Source organism: Bombyx mori, chromosome 5, assembly GCF_030269925.1.
Source record: "Bombyx mori chromosome 5, ASM3026992v2".
Lineage (NCBI taxonomy): Eukaryota > Metazoa > Arthropoda > Insecta > Lepidoptera > Bombycidae > Bombyx > Bombyx mori.
Genome location: NC_085111.1, coordinates 15,007,270 through 15,028,315, shown reverse-complemented (window position 1 = coordinate 15,028,315; position 21,046 = coordinate 15,007,270). Strand labels below are relative to the sequence as shown.

Below are 21,046 nucleotides of genomic sequence, written 5' to 3'. Positions count from 1 at the left end.
CCCCTGTAGGCTGACGAGCATACGGCCCACCTGATGATATGTGGTTATCGTCGCCCATGGACTTCAGCAATGCCAGGGGCAGAGCCAAGCCCGCTGCCTATCGTAAAATAAAAAAAAGTAGTTAACGAAACACCAGCAAAAGATTAAATTCATTAAAGCAAACATAGCATTCTAAAATTTCATTTACCTCTACATAACTAATTATTAATTGAAATTAAGAAATAGCCGAGCGTCGCGTCGTCTTGATCATCCGACCTCGGCGTGCCAAGGCAAGATCTCGGTGTTAACACCTACAAACTGCTTAACCGAACACACTTGTACAATTAGGCAATGTATATTCATAATACTCAGAATGAATTGTTTACTTTGAGGCCATAATGTGAGTGATAGCGTTTGATATTATCATCAATTTATTATTATTATTTGTAGGCAGCGGCTTGGCTCTGCCCCTGGCATTGCTGAAGTCCATGGGCAACGGTAACCACTCACCATTAGGTGGGCCGTATGCTCGTCTGCCTACAAGGGCAATAAAAAATAAAAAATAAAATGTATCAAAGGTTCGATTTATTAGTTGAGGGATGTGATCCGACTAAATTTCTCGCTGGATCTACTTAGCGAAGCAGCTGCCCTTAATTATTTAGTCTTCTCCTTCCTTCTCATACTGGTTGTGCCTTGGAATTCGCCCACCCATCCTGGTCAGGGGACAAGGGCTCTGGCCTAATCACAATCCTCTTAACCAAAACAAAAGACTAATATATTGGAATCAATGGACATGAAGATAAATTATACTACAAATAAATAATCGAATTGAATATTTAATACCGAAAATTTTATTGAAATGATTTATCTAATTAAATATTAATGATCTTGGACTGAGCATCGCACCAACGACTCGATCCTAAAAGAACTAAATATCGCTCACATGTTATCGTCAACAGTGCAATCCAGGATTCTTCGATATTTTGGACACGTATCGCGTCGGCCAGCAGAGTCTATCGAGAAACTTGTTGTTCCGGGTAGGGTCAATGGTAAGAGATCTCGTGGACGAATCCCCATGCGTTGGATTGATCAGGTGAAAGACCTTACTGAAACCCCACGTAACGAGTGTGTGCGCCGGGCCTCGGTTCGCAAACTGTGGAAAACATCTGTCAAGGCTTTAATGAGCAAGAATTCCACATGACCACGACTGCTCTGCCAAGAGCAACCGATTATGATGATGATGATGATGATACGAGCCATATAATTAATTAAAATTAGACAGAAATGTCTCTATCTATTGCTGAATAATTATCGCTACAAGCCTTGCTTGAAGAAGGACAAGTTATAGCATTCAAAAATTTACCGGGAGTGGAGTTCATTCCAGAGCCGGCTGACACGGATACAAGAGGTCTATAAAGACGCAATGGTTCTATGTGATATGGATGAACTCTATCCCGGTGTAAGGCTGTGCGATTATAAAAACGATATAAAAAAAGAAATTGAAAAATAAATGTGCCTAATTAAACAACTACATTTCATAAACAGATATTATATAAACCATATTGATTTCTTTAAGACTAAAAAGTTTTATTTATCGCCATTACAAATTTGAAAGTAATCAAGCATCCTAGAATTTATCAATAAAACTGATGCGAATATGTTCGTAAATCTCTTTCTTTAACAAACCATTAGAAGACTAATAAAATATCTGTTACGTGTAGTTATTATCGATACTTCAATAATTTTTAGACAAAGTGAAAGTATCTACTTATTATGTATCTAATTGAACTTGTAATATTATGTGAGTATGTTTTTTTGTTGGCTTTCAAAAGTTTGATTGGCATTCAGGTATTTGTGAATGTGTAACTGTTTCTAATGTAGTATGTAGCTAGTTAGTAGATTTGTATTTTTAAAAAAACCCCTAATTTTTGTTATGTTGTTTATGACCGGCTTAGCCGATGTTTAGGCGTCAAAGGAGCACTTTGAGACGAGGTCGACATATATAATATTCTAATAACAGCTGTTTAATATATGACTTCGCATAGCCGTCTTTAGCTTTTGTTATGTACATACTTACATATGTACATATATGGGATCCAATAATCGTCTAATGTAGTCGAAATATCTTTGAAAAACTTTATATTGAATACGTTCATGAACATGGGATATGTTTTAGCTTCGAAAAAATTGTCGATACAAATACTTCAATTCAATTCAACTAATAATTAAAAAAAACATTTATTTTCAATGTCGTCGCTAAGAAAATCATTTATGTGATAATAATTTTCACTAATAAGATTATCTTTTAGTTTTTGCTTAAAATGAAAATCGTCAGTGTCTCTTAATTTCTTTGGTAGTTTATTAAATATCCTAACGCTCATACCTATACGATTCGGTTTTACATTTTAGAGCATCATCGCGTGTTTAATGAACCGGATTTATTATTAGTATTTATTTGAATTAAGTTTCTTTGTATCGTATATTCGAGTTCGGATGTTCTGTAATGAAATTCGAATTATTGCTTTACACATGGAATCAATGGCTCCTAATAATGTAAAAGGAAATATGATTCCGAAAAGGAAACCCGTCATTTAGGTTCTTGAATTCTATGTCACCCACTTTTAGACCTCGGTCACAGTCTGAGAGTTGCGCGCGCAAAATAGCGGCACGCACGACGCCGCGCAGACGCGTTCGGCGTCATAACAAAAAACGATTTGCGAATCTAAACCTTAACTTTAAAAGATTAAAGTTCATTTTAGTATTAACGAAATTGTGTATGATATTTTTTTAAATATTGGTTGGTGCCTTCGAGATATATTTTCGATTTTTCGACATCTTCGATATTTTTGTGGTATTTTTTTTACATCTAATCAAAGTGCAGTGAGCTGTGACAAGAGTTTTATTTAGTTGAATACGTGTATATTTATTTTGGATTTTATTTGGTAAGTTTTTATTTATATTGCGAGGCAAAGGTTCACTAATAATTTTATTGAATTGATGGGTGATCGGGCTCACGGTCTACCTGATCTTAAATTGCGGGGCCCGTAGACTTTATACCATGAATGTCGCCACCAGCCCTGGGACATGAGGTCGAAGAAATAATTGAATCGTAGAACAGCAGTAAGCGGTAGGCAGCGGCTTGGCTCTGCCCCTGGCATTGCTGAAGTCCATGGGCGACGGTAACCACTCACCATCAGGTGGGCCATGTGCTCGTCTGCCTACAAGGGCAATAAAAAAAAGCTGTCCCATCCTTTAAGTCGGAACGCTTTCCAGCAGCAACAGGAAGCCCGGCGGTCCCTACTTGTGCCGCTGTAAAATGCACCCTATTACCAGTAAACGATAGAAGTATTCTACTCTTTTTTTTTCTTTCTCTTTTTTATCTAAAAAGCATTTAGACTCAGGCGCAAATATATATTTTTTTAACTTTAATTATTTTAATATACCAATAGATCTTTTACTGTGTTTAATTATGTAGTGCTAGTGTATTACAATAATTAAACACATTATTGTAATTTAAAAAAAAACAATTGAATGTTATGCTTATAAATAAAATATAAATTTGTTTCTATGCGTGTGTGTACGTCGTCTCACTAGTAATTATTAGGGTTGACTACTTGAGCTTTTTCTATTTTAATTTTATAGTTATTTTTTGTTATATAAATTTCAAAATAAATTCAATTTTAGAACCTCAGAAATAATAATGACATCAGAAATGAAATGCTTCTCAAATGTTCTAAAGAATTTCTTAAATCTGATGGCATTTAAAATGGGCATATCAAATATCAACAACCTCTGTTGTTGGTATTTAATAGTTTTCAGGTTTATGAAAGCAAAGAATACGAAAACAGTACAGTTTCTTGCAGTAAACAGTAATGGGTATCAACTTTATATCAGGTGTAAACTCTTTAATGCTTAATGTAGTTTTATTCCACTGAATTCCACCGTGTCTTCTAACTTATTAAGCTAACAGTCAATTTCGTGTTTGTCTGAAAACGATCTAGAATAATTAATTTATGTAGTTGAAATTTTGTAAGATAGCAAATTATAACGTCGTCGTAGCCTAAAGGATAACACGCCCGGTGCATTTTTATCAAGCGATGCAACGGTGTTCGAATCCCACAGGCGGGTACCTACTAATTTTTATAATGAAATACGTTCTTAACAAATGTTCACGATTGACTTCCACGGTGAAGGCCTAATCCATCCTTAAATATACCATATTTAAGGATATATACCATATTTATGATAAGATGTTTAATCCAGACGTTATAGTGTATAACGTATGGTGTGCATAATATTTTTGAAATCATCGTGACCTAAAGGATAGGTCGTCCGGTGCATTCGTATCTAGCGATGCACCGGTGTTCGAATCCCGCAGGCGGGTACCTACTAATTTTTATAATGAAATACGTTCTTAACAAATGTTCACGATTGACTTCCACGGTGAAGACATAACCCATCCTGTAATAAAAATCAAACCCGCAAAATTATAATTTGCGTAATTACCGGTGGTAGGAAGGGCTGTGAGCTCACACTGATAGGTACCACCTTCCTGTCTATTTCTGCCGTAAAGCAGTAATGCGTTTCGGTTTGAAGGGTGAAGCAGCCGTCGTACTGTTACAACTGAGGTCCTAGAACTCTTATCTCAAGGTGGGTGGTGGCATTTACGTTGTAGATTTCTATGAGCTCCGGTAACTACTCAACATCAGTTGGGCCGTGAGCTGTTCCACACATCTAAGCAATAAATAAAAAGCAAATTCTAGTAAACAAAAAAAGCGCCCTCAATTAAGACGTTTTAGTCACCATACAGTTCCGATGTAAGGAGGCGTTTTCTTTTCATTGGCTTTAAGTTTTTGCTTTGTGTTCTATCATTTCAATGACGATCATGACGTCCCACGGATGACGTCAACATTGATCAGAGTATGTCTAAAACGAAGTAAAAAAAAAACGACTTACCGGCAAATTATTTGTTAGAAAGTCCCGCTTTGTATTTGAGGTGTGAAATGGAATTTCATTAGGTCATTTTAGTTTGACGTCGAGTCTGTTTTATTCGATTTAATTTTTTATTCGATGTTAATCAAATTTTGCTCTTTTTATGATCTAAATATAGGAACTCTGTTGTAATTGAATTATCTTATACCTTTAAACGAGCAATTATTGTATATATATACATAATCTGAATCTCGGGAACGGCTCCGACGATTTTCATAAAATTTAGTATACAGGGGATTTCGGGGGCGATAAATCGATCTAGCTACGATTTATTTTCAGAAAATGTTGTTTTATTCGTGTTTTAAATAATCAGCTTTATCGATAATCAACTTTATGACTCTTCCCGATATCTATTGGGGAATAATAATACTATTTTTACTGCTTTAAAGAAACAACAAGATGGCGTTACAAAAAAAAAGTCGAGCAAAGCTCGGTCATCATCTAGTAATGAATTAAGCGCCCAATGTATTAAGCAATAGGCGATCAGCGTATCATTTTGTCGCGTAATTATGTAACGAATGTATTCTACTAGGTCAATTTAATTTAGGAATAAAAGGTCATTTGAATATCCTTTATGTTTTGTAGATTTTAAAGTTCTATAGCGAAATATTGTTTTTTAAATTTCAAGATTCCACTGCATTGTAATAGACATAATAAAGCATGTTTTTTAAGTGATAAAAAGTGTTAATGGCTTTTGTAGTGCATCGTGAATACTCCAAATGTAATTCCTATCACTATTTTTGTAGATTGTGTGATGAAGTGTGATTGGATGATTAGAGATTGGATGAAGAAAACACGGCATAAAAACGTCAAGGGATAAATAAATAAATACTGCTAATAAATACGATATTAATTTATGAAAGGGCTATTTGGATACATTAAAATTAACAGCTAATTAATATGCATATTATGATCATTATTTAGTGAAACCCCTAAAAGGTGTTCGCGTGAAATTTTGTTCTGGCATAACTATTTATTATGACTTTTCCAGCTCAGAGAAAGTGTTTGTTTTTGGTCGAGAACCAGTTTGGTTTCTAGCCGACATGCCCTTTGGCACACAGCGTGAGATTCACCGTATGGATAAATCTTCTTAGTTAATGTTTTTAAAATGAGGCATCTCAAAATTGGATAAGGAATAAGGTCAGATAACCGTAATCGGAACTTTTAAATTGATCAATACAAATTACGATCGGTTCGATGTATAATCATCTATGATACCATTTAGAATTTAACTTGTTTTAAAAATAGCGTAGAAATCGATACTCTAAGAAAGAGAGAAAAAATGGTGTACCTACCCATAGGTATATAGTATATATAGTATATATATTTGAAATCATTTTTCGTCAGAAATACATTTTTCTGATATCCAGTAATTATGTATATCATCAGGTTGTAAATTTTCATTTTTTTAACTTTCTCTTTCATGTTGTTTGCAAAAATGATTAATGATTGATTTTGTAGTGTATATGAGTCGTCTATTATCAAAGGTGGCAATCTGTGCATTTGGATAAAAAATGGTTATTGATATGTCAATACAGATTGATTTGAATATAATCGTCTCCTTCAAAGAATACGGTTCAAAACCTGCATTAAATAAAGGTTAATACTTAACCTGTTATTTATCTAAAATGTCGTTCAGAAGAGTTTTGTGACTGCCATTGGAATACAAAGTCAATAATTCGTTTTTCTGATTTACCAATAATTGTCCAAAAGTCACATTGCCGGCTTTGATAATAGTCGACTCATACATACCTACATATACAGTCGACAAGCTAAAACGGAGTCACGATCCTCAGCAATGAGGGAGCAATGAAGAAGAAGACTACACATTTATGATAGTACGATTCCTTTCTCGGTTACATAAAGTATTCGAAAAATCAAAATATTACTTTTTTTCCAGCATTCACAGTACGCTATGCACAGTCAAATGCAATCTGACATGAGGTGTCAATGACCTCGTGCGACCCGAGGCTTTTATCAGATACCTTACTTTTGCATCCGATAATTATTAGTCTTTATGATGGCAAATCAATATTGTTATCGACAAAGTTGAAGGCAAGAGAGAATAGTTATTCACCTTTTGGAAATGTAAAATATGCGTATGTGCGTGTTGCATGAGTTTTTCGATTATTTTAAAGTTATTATGTGCTGTTATTGTTTCCCGAAAGGTCAGGGTTCAATTTGCACTTCTAGTGAAATATTTTTGCGAATTTTTTTTTTCGGTTTTCGGAGTTGGTACATGAATGATCGATCATTTGGTCGTATGTATTTTTGGCGTAAGGCAGGAGATAATTTTACTGTCGTCGAATGTTGTAGCATTTACTAACTTAAGCTTTTTTTTCCTACCTAAGCTGGCAAGCTTAGAGGGTTATGCCAGCGTAACCTGAGGATACTTAAGCTAATACCTAGGTAGTCCTAATTATAGCATTCGCTATTTAGCTCGCTGAACATGCGGAGTTCCCATGTGAAATGTGAACAAAACGTTTAGCGTTTTATTGAATTCCACAATGACGTGGACGCGGTGCTTAGTGAATTTTAATCAGTTATTTATCTTTTATGGGTTTTTGTATGAAACGTGATTAAATTTTAAATAAGGATAATAGATTCGTACGTACGATTTGAATTTGCAACATTTTGCTCCTGGAGTTTGGGTGTTTAAGTTTTCTCACGATTATACATTAGTGCATTATTATTTCCAAGCCCAACCACTGTTATATTGTTTTCAGTAAGCTGCGATAAGTGATAAATATTTTGTGTGTTTTTTTTTTGCTACATCACTGCATTCCCGAGAGCTTACGCAACACACAACACGGTTGAATTCCAATTGGGAAAAACATTAGGAGTTTTTACACTATCCTCCTTTTGAATATAACTTAATACATATGAGTAATTTAATTATAATTCAGCTAAGTACATCGAAATTTGTAAAGTAGTTCTTACGCAAGTTTTGAGAAATCAAACAAACGAACTGGCTATACAATAGTATTGGTATCGAGCGCAATAAAAATCCGTATTTTTTTAAATCAAAGTCTTCGCACTTATATTATGTATACAATCAAAGTAGTCGCTATGCAGCCGCACTTATACTATGTATATATTAGTGGAGAAGACACGATATGTCTAAACTAAAGTGGTCTCTATGGCCCCGGTGTGTGATTGTTTTGTCGCCCAAAATATGTATTGTAAGACCCGTATTAACGAGTATCGTTCATTGCAGGGTGCAGCATACATATACGCATCCTAGTTACTCTGTCTAGTATAGTCTTTTAATTAAATTAAATTAAATAACAAATACTCAATTTAGCATAGAGCTTTTCAGTAGAATTCGTCTTTTTCTTTATTTTTATTGCTTAGGTGGGTGGGTGAGCTCACAGCCCACCTGATGTTAAGTGGTTACTGGAGCCCATAGACATCTACGATGTAAATGCGCCACCCACCTTGAGATATAAGCTCTAAGATCTCAAGTACAACGGCTGCCCCACCGTTCAAACCGAAACGCATTACTGCTTCACGGTAGAAATAGGCAGGATGGTGGTACCTACCCGCGCGGACTCACAAGAGGTCCTAGCACCAATAACTACGCAAACTAAAATTTGCGGGTTTAATTTTTATTACACGATGTTATTCCTTCACCGTGGAAGTCAATCGTGAACATTTGTTGAGTACGTATATCATCGGAAAAATTGGTACCCACCTGGGATTCGAACACCCGTGCATGGCGAACGAAAGTTTTTCTAAATTGTCGTTCCAAAATGTACAATGAATTATTTGAATTTTGACGCAACGTGCAAATAAACATTGATTTCTTACGGTACTTATTTTAAAATATAAACTTGGCATTTTGAGTCAATCAATCAATTGGACACGAAAACTATACAAAAAGGCCACAAAAACACACTTATGTGAATCTTAACCTTGATGGAATCCACTTTTAGTCATAGCCTGTCATAGAAACTATGTCATAAGGTAATAATTATGTATATTATCGAATTAAACAACTATTTCACGGATTTTTTCATAGATTTATGTGGTTTTAAAACTTTTTGGAGGTTTATGGGCGATGTTAATCTTAAATATGTATGATGACTTTGGTCAATTGAGATATTCGCTTATATCCAAACTCAGCGCGAGATATAACACGTTTTAAAACTGTAAAATTTATGAACACCTTTTTAAAATAAAATAATTTATGCAAAAATAATCATTTTTGGCCACATCCAAATTGCACCGAAGTGTTAGAAGGCAGACCCTTTTGTAATTTTAGCGCGTCAGAAAGATAAATTGCTTTAGGTTAACTTTTATTTTTGGGAAGACGAAAGGTGTAATGATGCAATATTTCATTATGCATAACTTAATTTCGTGTAAATTCCAAGAAAGGCTTACACGCATACTCAAGGTAATTTATTAGGGTTTTTGGCTACCGCTAGTCATATGACAAAAAACATTTTGCTGATATTGTTTATAACGCTGTCATATGTTGATGGCACCGTGCCTTAAACACGATATCAATTGGACTTTTTGGCGGGAACGCGAGGAGGGAAGTCGTGTGATTAGTTTTATTTTGTCTATTTAGTGTTTCTTCAGGTTTAAATGTGTAATAACGGTGGTTTATTAACTGTTTAATATCTGTGAAAGTGCACAAATGTGGGAAAATGAAACAAAACCGCTGGACGTAGCTTCCCGAGATCCTCTAAAAAGTCCACTGAAAAAATCACAGTAAATAACCACCTTTTTGTTGAGATTATATTTCATCCCATATAATCTCATCTTATTTCATTTAATTTCATCCCAGTTGATGAATGTCTCAAATTAATCTTCTTCATTTCATTTCATTTCATAAAAATAAGAATAAAAATAAAAATAAGACATGACTTAAAGGCCTAACCAGGTCATAAAATCCTTTAAAAAAAAAGGTATCAATGACATAATATATATGTCATGTCATCATCATATATGTCATTTATGACAATGCCATATAAATGGCGGCAAACCTGTGTACCTACATTTTACGTAGTTATATTTTAAGATGAGATTACATAAAGTCGTTGGTTATTTTGAACAGGCAATTATAAAATTCAAAACTATGAAAAACACGCAAACATGTGTAAAAAATTAACAAAAACTCTTCCTGGATTTTTTCTTAAATAGAAATATTGTTAACTTAAATGTATTGAGTCATCGATTAAAAATGATGATCGTATAAAAATCGTTTAAATCGTAACAAAAACACATATTATAAAGACAATGGCCATAATGGTTTTAAATACAATTTTGTTTATAATCGAATTACCATGAAAACACTTTATCATTGAGGACATTTACGTTTTCTAATCGAAATTGTTTCCGAAGTATAAACGGTATTAATATCTTACCTAAACAATAAATACAATCAAATTTAACAATATTTTTGAACGGAAGACCTGCATACCATAATGTTTGAATATGTTTGAATTAAATATCGTATCCTAATAATGGCCATAAACATCTACTGACATTTTAAATAATTGTAATAATAGTTACCACGATGACGTACCCCAACGACCTCAACGTGCCATATCAAAACAGTTTGATTTTTATTGATCGTGTACGTAATTGTGCAAACTTTTCGTCATCAACTCCAATGCACTTCGTACGGAGTTCTTAACATTATCATTTGGACTTCGTGTTGGTCGGTGCAAAAACAAACCGGGTTAGTGTTGAATCTTTTTAGTCAAATAGGAAATACGACTATAGCGTGGTATGAACATGTGATGCGTAGAGAGAAGATGCATGTGACTATAGGAGATGTATAGAAATGGTAGTGCAAGGTAGAGGGGGAAGAGGTCTACCGAAGAAGATATGGATGGAGTGTGTGAGTGACGATATGAGAGAGAGAGAAGTGAGTGTTGAGCTGACGGCTGATAGAAGAGAATGGAAGAGAAAAATTTGCTGTGCCAACCCCACCTAGTGGGATAAGGTGGAGAAAAAGAAGAAGAGGATATAACGACTATAATTCTCACAAAGAAAATAATCCAAATGAACTACATCGTACAATCGAAGTTCATTTCATTACTATAACTCAGTACTGAATCCCTTTCTTCCATAATTAGTCGTTTTTGTATTAAATTGTTAGATCCACTTAAATGTAAGTGATAGTTTGTTTCACTAATCACATTCATTGTTACTTTCTCAATATAAAATATTCCTTTACGTAACATTAAAAATATGCGAAGATGTAAATGTTCAGTTATTTAATTGAATGACGCCTTTAATTTTTTTAAATGTTTCTTACTTTATTCTAGTGTGAAATTTAAATTTCATAGAAATCACAGGTGATGTCCACTTTCACCGTCCGATCCAATCTGATTACCACAAGAGATGTAATTAAGTTACACCATACGTAATTACTTCGTATTCCTACGACTGCTTCGTTACGCCTAGCTCCTATATTTAAACTGCGACGTTATTGAATTTTAAAACGTTATATAATTTGGTTAAATTATAATATTTGGTGGTGGTAGGACCTGTTGTGAGTCCGCACGGGTAGGTACCACCACCCCGCCTATTTCTGCCGTGAAGCAGTAATGCGTTTCGGTTTGAAGGGTGGAGCAGCCGTTGTAACTATACTGAGACCTTACAACTTATATCTCAAGGTGGGTGGCGCATTTACGTCGTAGATGTCTATGGGCTCCAGTAACCACTTAACACCAGGTGGGCTGTGAGCTCGTCCAACCATCTTAAGCAATAAAAAAAAAATTTAGAATTTAGTGGAGAATTATTTTAATAACGCGTTAATACAGACTTATATAATATAATAATATAGGGAGAAAACTCTCCGACAACCTGGAGAGACTCATAGTGACGAGTAAAGTGGATGGAAGATGATCCAGAGGTCGGAGCCAATAAAGATGGAATGATCAAGTGTCCGAGCACCTGGATACGAGACGATACCTGAGCGATGCACTTCACTGTGCCACTGACCGACATACGAGCAAATCATAAGAACAGGTCTCAGGCGAGCGCATCATTGCTCACCAATGAGCGATCGGTTAGAGGAGGAGGAATTATGTATTACGTATGACGAATGACTTCCATGATGAACGAATGACGTCATGTATTAAATATTAAACTGACAAATTTTTTAAGGTTACGTAATAATCGGTGATATTTTGTGAGCCCGCAACTGCCTTGTGTACCAGTTGGAAAGGTGGGATCGCCTTTGCACAGTTGAGACTACGATTGTGTGTATTTTATTTATATTTTTTAATTAATGCCTTATGTTATTCGGTAATCAATAACCACGAGTGTTGAGTTGGTACGACAACGGGGCCAAGTGCGATAAAAACTCATAAAAAATTAACACGGTTTTAAGTAATGTCAAGAAAATTGTAAAAGAGAAAAAGTATCTAACATATGTATATTGAATCTACTCGTAAATCTTGAACTCTGTTATTATGGTCGAAGAGAGTCTGGCAGTGACTCGAATAAGGAGTTCTTATCATTGCTGACGTGTATGAATGTGACTATTCACCACCAGATCGATCGACTACTCGCCTTCGAAGGCATAAGAATGTTTTATTGGACCACTGTGCGACAAAGAATTACTAAATTTACAATCTCATCTCTTATTCTTAAACGATTTTGTGTGTCATATTATGCGACCTTCGTGTATTCGAAAAGCAGTAAGCAACAAAGTAATTTATTACCGAGCAGACGATCTCTGTTTGTCTGGCCCAAACCAAACCGGCTCTAAAAATTGTTTAACTGTTTGTTTAACGTTTGAGATTTTAAACGACAACCGCGCCTTCAATCAATATTTGAATTGTGGGGGAAATCGATTTTAGATTTTTCTATTTTATTTGTGGACATATGGGCATGTGGCTCACTGTGATGATCACTTTCGCTCATGTACGTCAGCAATACCAGGTGTATAGCCAAGCCTCTATCTACTGCCGAGGACTTTCCATAAATCTGGTTTGAAGCTGGAAATGGATATCGTGGAGGGGTCCAATTGGTACGACTGCGATACATCATATGAATAGACACTTGACTAAAGCTGGGTCGGAAATCGAAGATTAGGAGTGAAGCCATTGTAGACCTGAATGGAAACGGTAAAAATGGAAATTAAGACGATAAGGTTATATATATGTACTTTGACTTTAAACAAATAGTCTCTAACTGGGAATATATGAGAATTATACCATTGAGAAGAAGAGGAGAGAGAGAGAGAGAGAGATTGCAAGAAGATGGTGTCAGATCGGGATATTAAGAACGATGAATTGGAGATTGCAGTATGTCACTCGAGGTTCGATCTTCGATATTGCGAACTTAATGTCGAGATCCCGCAAACTAATACTGACGGTTTATCATTCACACCAGAGAAAGCTGCTGGGAAGCTTTTAGTGATATATCGCTTGCTATTAATGTTTTTTCGAGTTTCTAAAGTCACAGAAAGCTATAGAGAGTAGATTTTTATGTACATTTTTCTTCTTGGGAGGGCACTTTTAACGAAGAGTCGTTGTGGTTGCGCTGATGATGTAGACGCAGTAGTATTCGTTAGCTCCTTAATGTTTTCGAAGATGTACTTTCCAGATACACGCCTCCAGATATAACGGTTCGAGGGTGTAAGCTCAGTTGCTTTCTTTATTAGGTCTGTCCAGTGGATTGGTGATTGGCTGCATGAAATCTTGCCTTTCACCTGGCCTTGAATCACTAGTCTCTCCATCGATCATTTCTTTTTTGGATAGGTAACAAAAAAACATTAAATCCGTAATTGCACAGTTGACGAGTGGGTGTTTGATACCGAGTTCTTTGAGTCATCATCATCATCATCATCATCAGCCTTTATCTGCCCACTGCTGGACATAGGCCTTCCCCAATGCCTTCCACATAATGCGGTCCTCCACCTTCCGCATCCAACTTTGAGTACGGATGTGCTAAATGCCGCCCACGGGATCTTTAGCTGGCATCTCCAGTATATCTCTAGTGTATCGATTCTACGATGATCCTGCAGTCTCAGAGACCAGCTTTAGGGTCTAAGGAAAGATTGGAAACCCAACCTGTCCTTTGATTTCTTGGTAATTCTCCTGACCTTTCAAAACTTTCCCAATCACTCCACTGCCGATTTGGTAATGGCGTACCATAGTCTGATCTCATCACCGCTTCCTCCAGTATTTCAGTAAATTATGTACATTCCTTTACCATTAAAAATGTAAAATATTAGGATTTGGAGGGATATTTCAATTATAATCTGTACATTTTATTTTAAATCATGACATAAATCACGAAACCACTTTACGCGTTTGCAACGTTCATAAAGTCTCTTAATTCGGTCAATCGAAATCGAGTTCCACGAACGGAATGTCGGCGAAGTGTGCAGATGCGACGGCGACGTTGTGCAACCAACGTGAAGTAAACAAGATCGAAAGTGAAGAACTGTTGTTGATTATGTTTATCGAGAGCCTTTAAGAAATAACGGCTTTAAGATGGGTCAATCTTAATTGAAAACAGGCTTTGTGTATTCTTTTTTCTATATATTTATTGCGTAAATATGTGAACCAGCTCACGGCCCAATTTGTTTTCTTTTTATTGCTTAGATGGGTGGACGAGCACTCAGCCCAAAAGGTGTTAAGTGGTTACTGGAGCCCATAAACATCAACAACGTAAATGCGCCACCCACCTTGAGATATACGTTCTAAGGTCTCACGTATAGTTACAACGGCTGCCCCACCCTTCAAACCGAAACGCATTACTGCTTCACGGCAGAAATAGGCAGGGCGGTGGTATCTACCCGCGCGGACTCTGAAGAAGTCCTGCCACCAGTAAAAAATGTTGGTGTTAAATGATTACGTGAATGCTACCATCGAGCCTGACACTAGAAGATCGAATATTTGAATTTTCGTAGATTTGATTTTTATTACACAATGCCTTCATAGTAGAAATTATTATTGAATATGCGTTAAGTAAGTGTTTAATTAGAAAAAAAATTAATCTGTCTCCGGGATTTGAGCATCGGCATAGACGCATAACTCAATATGATCACACCAGGCATCTTATCAGGCCAGTAAGAGTTCATTCATTCAATTATAATTCATCAAATTCAACTAAAATTTGTACAATTTTTGTTGACGGTACCGTGAATTTTCTAAATCTGAACTGAAAAATGATGATATTTTTAACAATAATGCGAATATTTTTAATTAACCTAAAACTGCTTAATGGTGATATTCCATAAAAAAATATAAGTAGCCCTATTTCAAGTTGCTTTTACGTCATCACGAAAACCGTAAAATATTTGAAACGTCGCAAATAATAAAATGCAATTCCATTTTCAAACGGGAGATTAAACCGTAGAAGTATTTTGAGTTATGCCTAGAACTCGCAAAAAAACGGAAAAAATAGTGCTATTACCAACGCAATCTAATTATATCTTTTTAGAGAATTAATGTGCTTAGAGACGCTTAAGGCATCTGACGCAGGTACAGGGACTCTATGTTCTCTAAGTAATGTTTCGTGAGCACCCTCCCGAGAATTAGTTGGAGATCCTGTCGTCTCTTTTTACCATCACTTCATCTACTATCGACGGAGCTTATGCGCTAGTACCACTAATCCGTTAGGACCACTATGATCACTCGCAGTGCGTTTCCAAAGACCAATGTTCCACGTATCATCCTCTCAAATCGAATCCGTCCAATATATTTCCTGAGCGCTGACATTAGCTGGTAAAACAAATATAAAAGGCTAAGTTGTAGGACCTTTTATTAAAAAAAAGGGTTTGCCATAAAATTTCGAAGGATTATCGTCATAAACAAATTTTTTTTTCCTAAAACTTGTAAATTTTTTATGGTTTGTTTGTTTACATCAATATCTTATATCTTGGCTTAGTTTCGATGTTAGATCATGAATACAATTAAGATTTATGACCCGCTAAAATGCTACACATTGTTCATTTTACATGCTGTTGTGCATCTTGGAAATAGCATTTGTTGTTTGTACTAATTTAAATAAATGTGTGGTTTTTTTTTCACTTTTTAGTAGTCTAATGATATAGTATTATAATATTTTTTAAACAGTTAAGCTGATAATAGTCGTCGTATTATTTAAACGGACGTTAGTTTTTCCAAATTCCAGTTAAATATTTCAATTTTATATTATCTGTGCTACCTTTTATATTCGTGATTCATTTGATATATCTACAAGTGCATACACTTAGTTGCTTTATTGTGACGAAATCAAAATGCATTGCTTCCTTTGAATCGCAACTGTTTGACTGTCTGAAGCGATATTACATTGTCTGAGAAACGTTCAGCTTAAAGATAATTTTAAAATTATAGGAAATGTGATAGTGTTTATTTGCTAACGCAATGAAGACTTTGCAGCGACAGTTTTACTTGTACACAGATTACCCTAAATATTGAACTTGTATCTATAGAAGATTTTTTTTATTAATGACGCCCAATGGCTACAATACCTTATAGCCTATTTTTAAACTGTTGTCAGATTCCCTTTCTTTTTTAATCCAAGTAGGATTCCAATTCAAGATTGTGAGGAACACACTATTGCAAAGCCTAGGTAGAAATCGATTAAACTGAACTAAACAAGAAACTCTGACTTTGAGGACTTTTGCTCATCATTAGCCGCTAGCCAATGGTATTGTTCTGGTAGTTAAGGAATCTACGCAAGTCGAAAATCAATTGTTATACTACACTAATGTGAGCAGATAACAAATAATAGTACTTTTATCTTGATGAAAGGTACCACAAAACCTTTTGTATACCTCGTGATGACCAAGATAAGACGAGAAAATGTAACAAAAAAACAAACTCATCGAATTTTAGTAAGAATTAAAAATAAATTTGAATTGTTATAATGTAAGGTTCTTAATTTGGAATTTTAATATATTTTGAAATCGGAATTGAATTAGAAATGTATAGATAGACCATATAATAAATCGTTCTACTCTTGTTATAAATATACTTAGACAGTTGTCGTATAAAAATCAGCCTTCACTTCCTTTGAGCTGTGATGCAAGTCATCGTTTCCATACATCCAGAGCTCTCATCACACCCTCATCAGACTAGAAGGAAGCTCATTTCGAATTGGTTAATATTTTAATTCCGATCAGGGAGCCAGGATACCCAGACGCGCTACGAATGTTAATCACGACACACTAAATTGGCCTTTATGCCTTCGTCATAAGTGCACGTATTTAATGGGAATTCTCGAAGCAATATTGGTGTGCATAATATTAAATTACTGTTAACGAAACTTAATTTATAGACATTTTCGTTTTGCATTCCGTTATCTTCGTCTGTGTCTGAGTAGAATGCACTGTTGTGTATTTAGATATAAAAATACTGAATTACAAATGTTTTTAATTTAATAAAATGATAATTTAGACACCTTTACCTAATACAAGCACATCGGACTAACGCATCCATATTAAGACAGCTCAATATCCAAACCGGGCTCTCTACTGTCTACCTCAAGAGGATATTTGAGTTCTTCGGTCACATTTCCAAAAAAAGCGGTGACAATCCTGAAAAATTGATAGTAGCTGGCAAGATTGCAGGCAAAAGATCTCCGACCAAATCCGCACCACTCTTTATACCACAGTCTACTATGACATACACACTGCCGAGAACAGAGGAAGATGGCGTAACATCATCCAGAGAAGGATAATGGGAGGAGATAGTCACGACAGTCACGGAGGAGGGCGAACCTAATGCAATTATTGTAGTCGCACAGAATAAAAAAAACATCAAAGAAAAATGTCAAAACCGAAGTCACCTACCTGCAGAGTCGAAACAAACATTATAATATTTATTTACAATTTTTATTCATACACAACTTTCGTTTTGAAGATTTACAAATCTCTTAGTCACATTTTAGGTTGCGAAAATGTATCCACACATTTGTAAATTTACAAGATGGCGTAATGTGGTGTTAGTTTAAAGGAGTTACATAATTCAAGGTTTATATTTGATGTAATTAAATTACCAGGCTAAATAAAAAAGGGCATGAATTCTGTTTTCTTCAAAAATACCTTTGCTGATTATATTTTCTTATCTTCATCCTTATTTCATCAACTTTTTTATGGAATTTCACATGTTATAGTTACACTTAATTAAACCCATAGACACGGCCCACTTAGTTTCTCGCTGGATCTTCTCAGTGGGTCGCGTTTCCGATCTGGTGGTAGATTCTGCGAAGGACTGCTCTGGCTAGGGTCAGTGTTAACAACACCTCCGGTTTGAGACCCGAAAGCTTCTGGGCCAACAGTGATCAGTCCTTCCTAAAAAAAGCATTTGAAGTTAAGTGGTTACCAGAACCCATAAACATTCACAACGTAAATGCGGCTACCCACTTTTTACTGGTGGTACTTTTTACTTTTTACTGGTGGTAGGACGTCTTGTGAGTCCGCGCGGGTGGGTACCACCACCCTGCCTACTTCTACCGTGAAGCAGTAATGCGTTTCGGTTTGAAGGGCGGGGCAGCCGTTGTAACTAAACTTGAGACCTTAGAACTTATATCTCAAGGTGGGTGGCGCATTTACGTTGTAGATGTCTATGGGCTCCAGTAACCACTTAACATCAGGTGGGCTGTGAGCTCGTCCACCCATCTAAGCAACAAAAAAAAAACCATCTTGAGGTGTGAGCCCAAGTCTCAGTTTTACGTTACAACGGCTGCTCTACCCTTCAAACCGAAACGAATTACTGCTTCACGGCAGAAATAGGCAGGATGGTGGTCCCTTACCGAGCGGGGTCACAAGATGGCCTACCCGTAGTACTTACGCAAATTATATTTTTTCGCGGTTTCGTTTTTGTTACCCGATGTTATTCTTTCCTTTACTGTCGAAGTTATTCGTGGAAATTAGCTCACGCGTTGATTGTGGTATGCGGCTTAAAAAGTACCATGCGCGACTGTCTCCTGGTTTTTTTTTTTTTTTTTTTTATGATTGAAGGATTACTGGTGGCCCGGAGGCCTTTCCAGTTTCACCAGGACAGGTGGGCGAGCAAAGGCTCAGCCAGGAGGGGTGGGATTTGCTAACAGCTGCCCGAGCGCCTCCGAAGGAGACCTAACAACTCAAGAGTAGCTGCTTCGCGAATGAATCTACTACCGGATCGGAATCGCGACCCGCTGAGAAAATCCGGCGAGAAACTCAGCGAGCTGATTCATGGGTTAGGTTGCACGGCGAACTCTTTGTCGAGTTCGACGAGTACGGTTACCGAGGTCCCTAAGCCTGCTCCTAGAGCTGAAGGCGTCTAGTGCAAAGGTTATTGGATCTGATGGATCCGTAAGGACGTGTCTAGGGCGTCGACGGTGACTGGCTCCTGCATGATCAGGATTCGGGGAGTAGTCAGCGGCGGCTACGATAAGGCGATTATCATGACGCATAGCCTTATCGAAGTACCGTTCCGACGCTGACTTCATGTATTTCTGTATAGATTCGAGGCCCAGGTCGTCGTGTAGGTCAACGTTCCTCACGAACCACGGAGCTCCGACGGCTAACCTGCAAAAGCGGGATTGTAGAGATTGAAGGGTGTCTATGTGTGTGCGGGCCGTGTGAGCGAACACCACACTCGCGTAAGTCATGACGGGCCTTATGCAAGTTTTGTAAAGTGTCACCTTGTTCCGAAGGGACATTTTACTCCGCTTACAGATCATGGGGTAGAGTCTACCGAGAATAAACGCGGCACGGTCACGGACTGATTTTATATGCGGGCGGAATGTCATCGATGCATCCAGGGTAACGCCCAGGTACTTGACCTTCCTGGCCCAGGGTATGGATTGACTAAAGAGAGTAATCGGGGGTGTGAGATTCCTCCTCCTAATACGGGAGGAAATCCGTGTGGAGCTTCCCCTCTGAAATAGCACCGCAGTACTTTTCGCTGGGTTGATGTCTATGCGCCATTTTCGGAACCACTGTCCTAGGGCTAGGGCTGCGCTCTGAAGCTTCTTCGCGATTAGGGACTTGTTTCTACTGGAATAGTAAACAGTCGTGTCGTCGGCGAATAAAGCTAAATGGGTCAGCGGCGACCGGGGAATATCGTTAACGAATAAGCTAAATAGGAGGGGTGAAAGGACAGAGCCTTGTGGGACTCCAGCTGTGAGAGGTCGTGGGGAGGAGCGGGTTCCCTCGACTCGATATCGAAAAGAGCGGTTCGACAAGAAGTCCCGTATGATGAGCACGAGACTATCCGGCACGCCCACGTTGAATAGTTTGAAAATCAAACCATTGTGCCAGACTTTGTCGAACGCTTTTGCGACGTCGAAGAAGAGAGAGAACCCGTGTATAACGGTTTTGGTCGATTAAGCCCCACAAGAATGTGCTCCGTGAGGCGGTGCACCTGTTGAACGCATGAGTGATTTGTACGGAATCCGAATTGTTCATCGATGAGAATGCCCTTGGATGAGACGAAGTCTCTGAGGCGTTTGTAGAGCAGACGCTCATACAGTTTGCCTAGAGACATGAGGAGGCTAATCGGGCGGTAGCTCGTCGGATGAGTTTTTGGTTTACCGGGTTTATGTATGCCGATAACGTCCGCTTCTTTCCACACCGCGGGAAAGATACAGTTCGCCATAGCGGCATTGAAAATAGATGCAACATCACGATGAGTTGGACGGGTAGAAGTTTAATAACGCGGTTGGATATACCGTCGGAACCGGGAGCCTTGCGAGGACGTAGGTCTTTGTTCAAGTCTTTAACTTCCATCGGGGTGACGGGTGGTAACGCATCCGAGGGTGGCAAGGAGGCTCTGCGTTCTACCTCACTGTCTACTAATTCTACATGAACAGGGTCCACGGATTGAGTGCTGGGCGTGCACTGGGTTTGCAATGTATCGGCCAGCAGCTCTGCTTTTTCATCATCATCAAACGCCGCGAGTCGGCCTGAGGGGCCTACGAGGGGGGGCATAGTTACTACCGTATCCGATTTGAGAGTACGAGCTAAGCGGTAGTAAGACCTTTGGGAGGGCGCGAGTCCTTCTAAGAAATCAGACCATCTGGCATCTCGGACTTCGGCGATGCGAGACTTTACGTCGCGTTGTAGGGCACGCATTCGAATACGATTTTCCGCGGTAGGATACCTGTCGTA

The 21,046-nt window shown here is 37.4% G+C and overlaps 1 protein-coding gene and 1 long non-coding RNA gene across 2 annotated transcripts in view; one reads left to right on the top strand and one right to left on the bottom strand.

Moving 5' to 3' along the window:
- Positions 1 to 797: 797 nt before the first annotated feature.
- Positions 798 to 8,861, bottom strand: LOC134198951 (uncharacterized). The gene is made up of 2 exons (XR_009973250.1): positions 8,666 to 8,861; positions 798 to 1,145 (listed from the first exon to the last, which is right to left on the bottom strand). It is a non-coding gene; the product is annotated as an uncharacterized LOC134198951 (long non-coding RNA).
- The window catches only part of LOC101737074 (uncharacterized), a 240,073-nt gene continuing 221,642 nt past the window's right edge, over positions 2,616 to 21,046 (top strand). The window contains exon 1 of the mRNA XM_038010911.2: positions 2,616 to 2,921. The gene's annotated coding sequence lies outside the window, so the exon portion shown is untranslated. The remainder of the gene's footprint in view (positions 2,922 to 21,046) is intronic.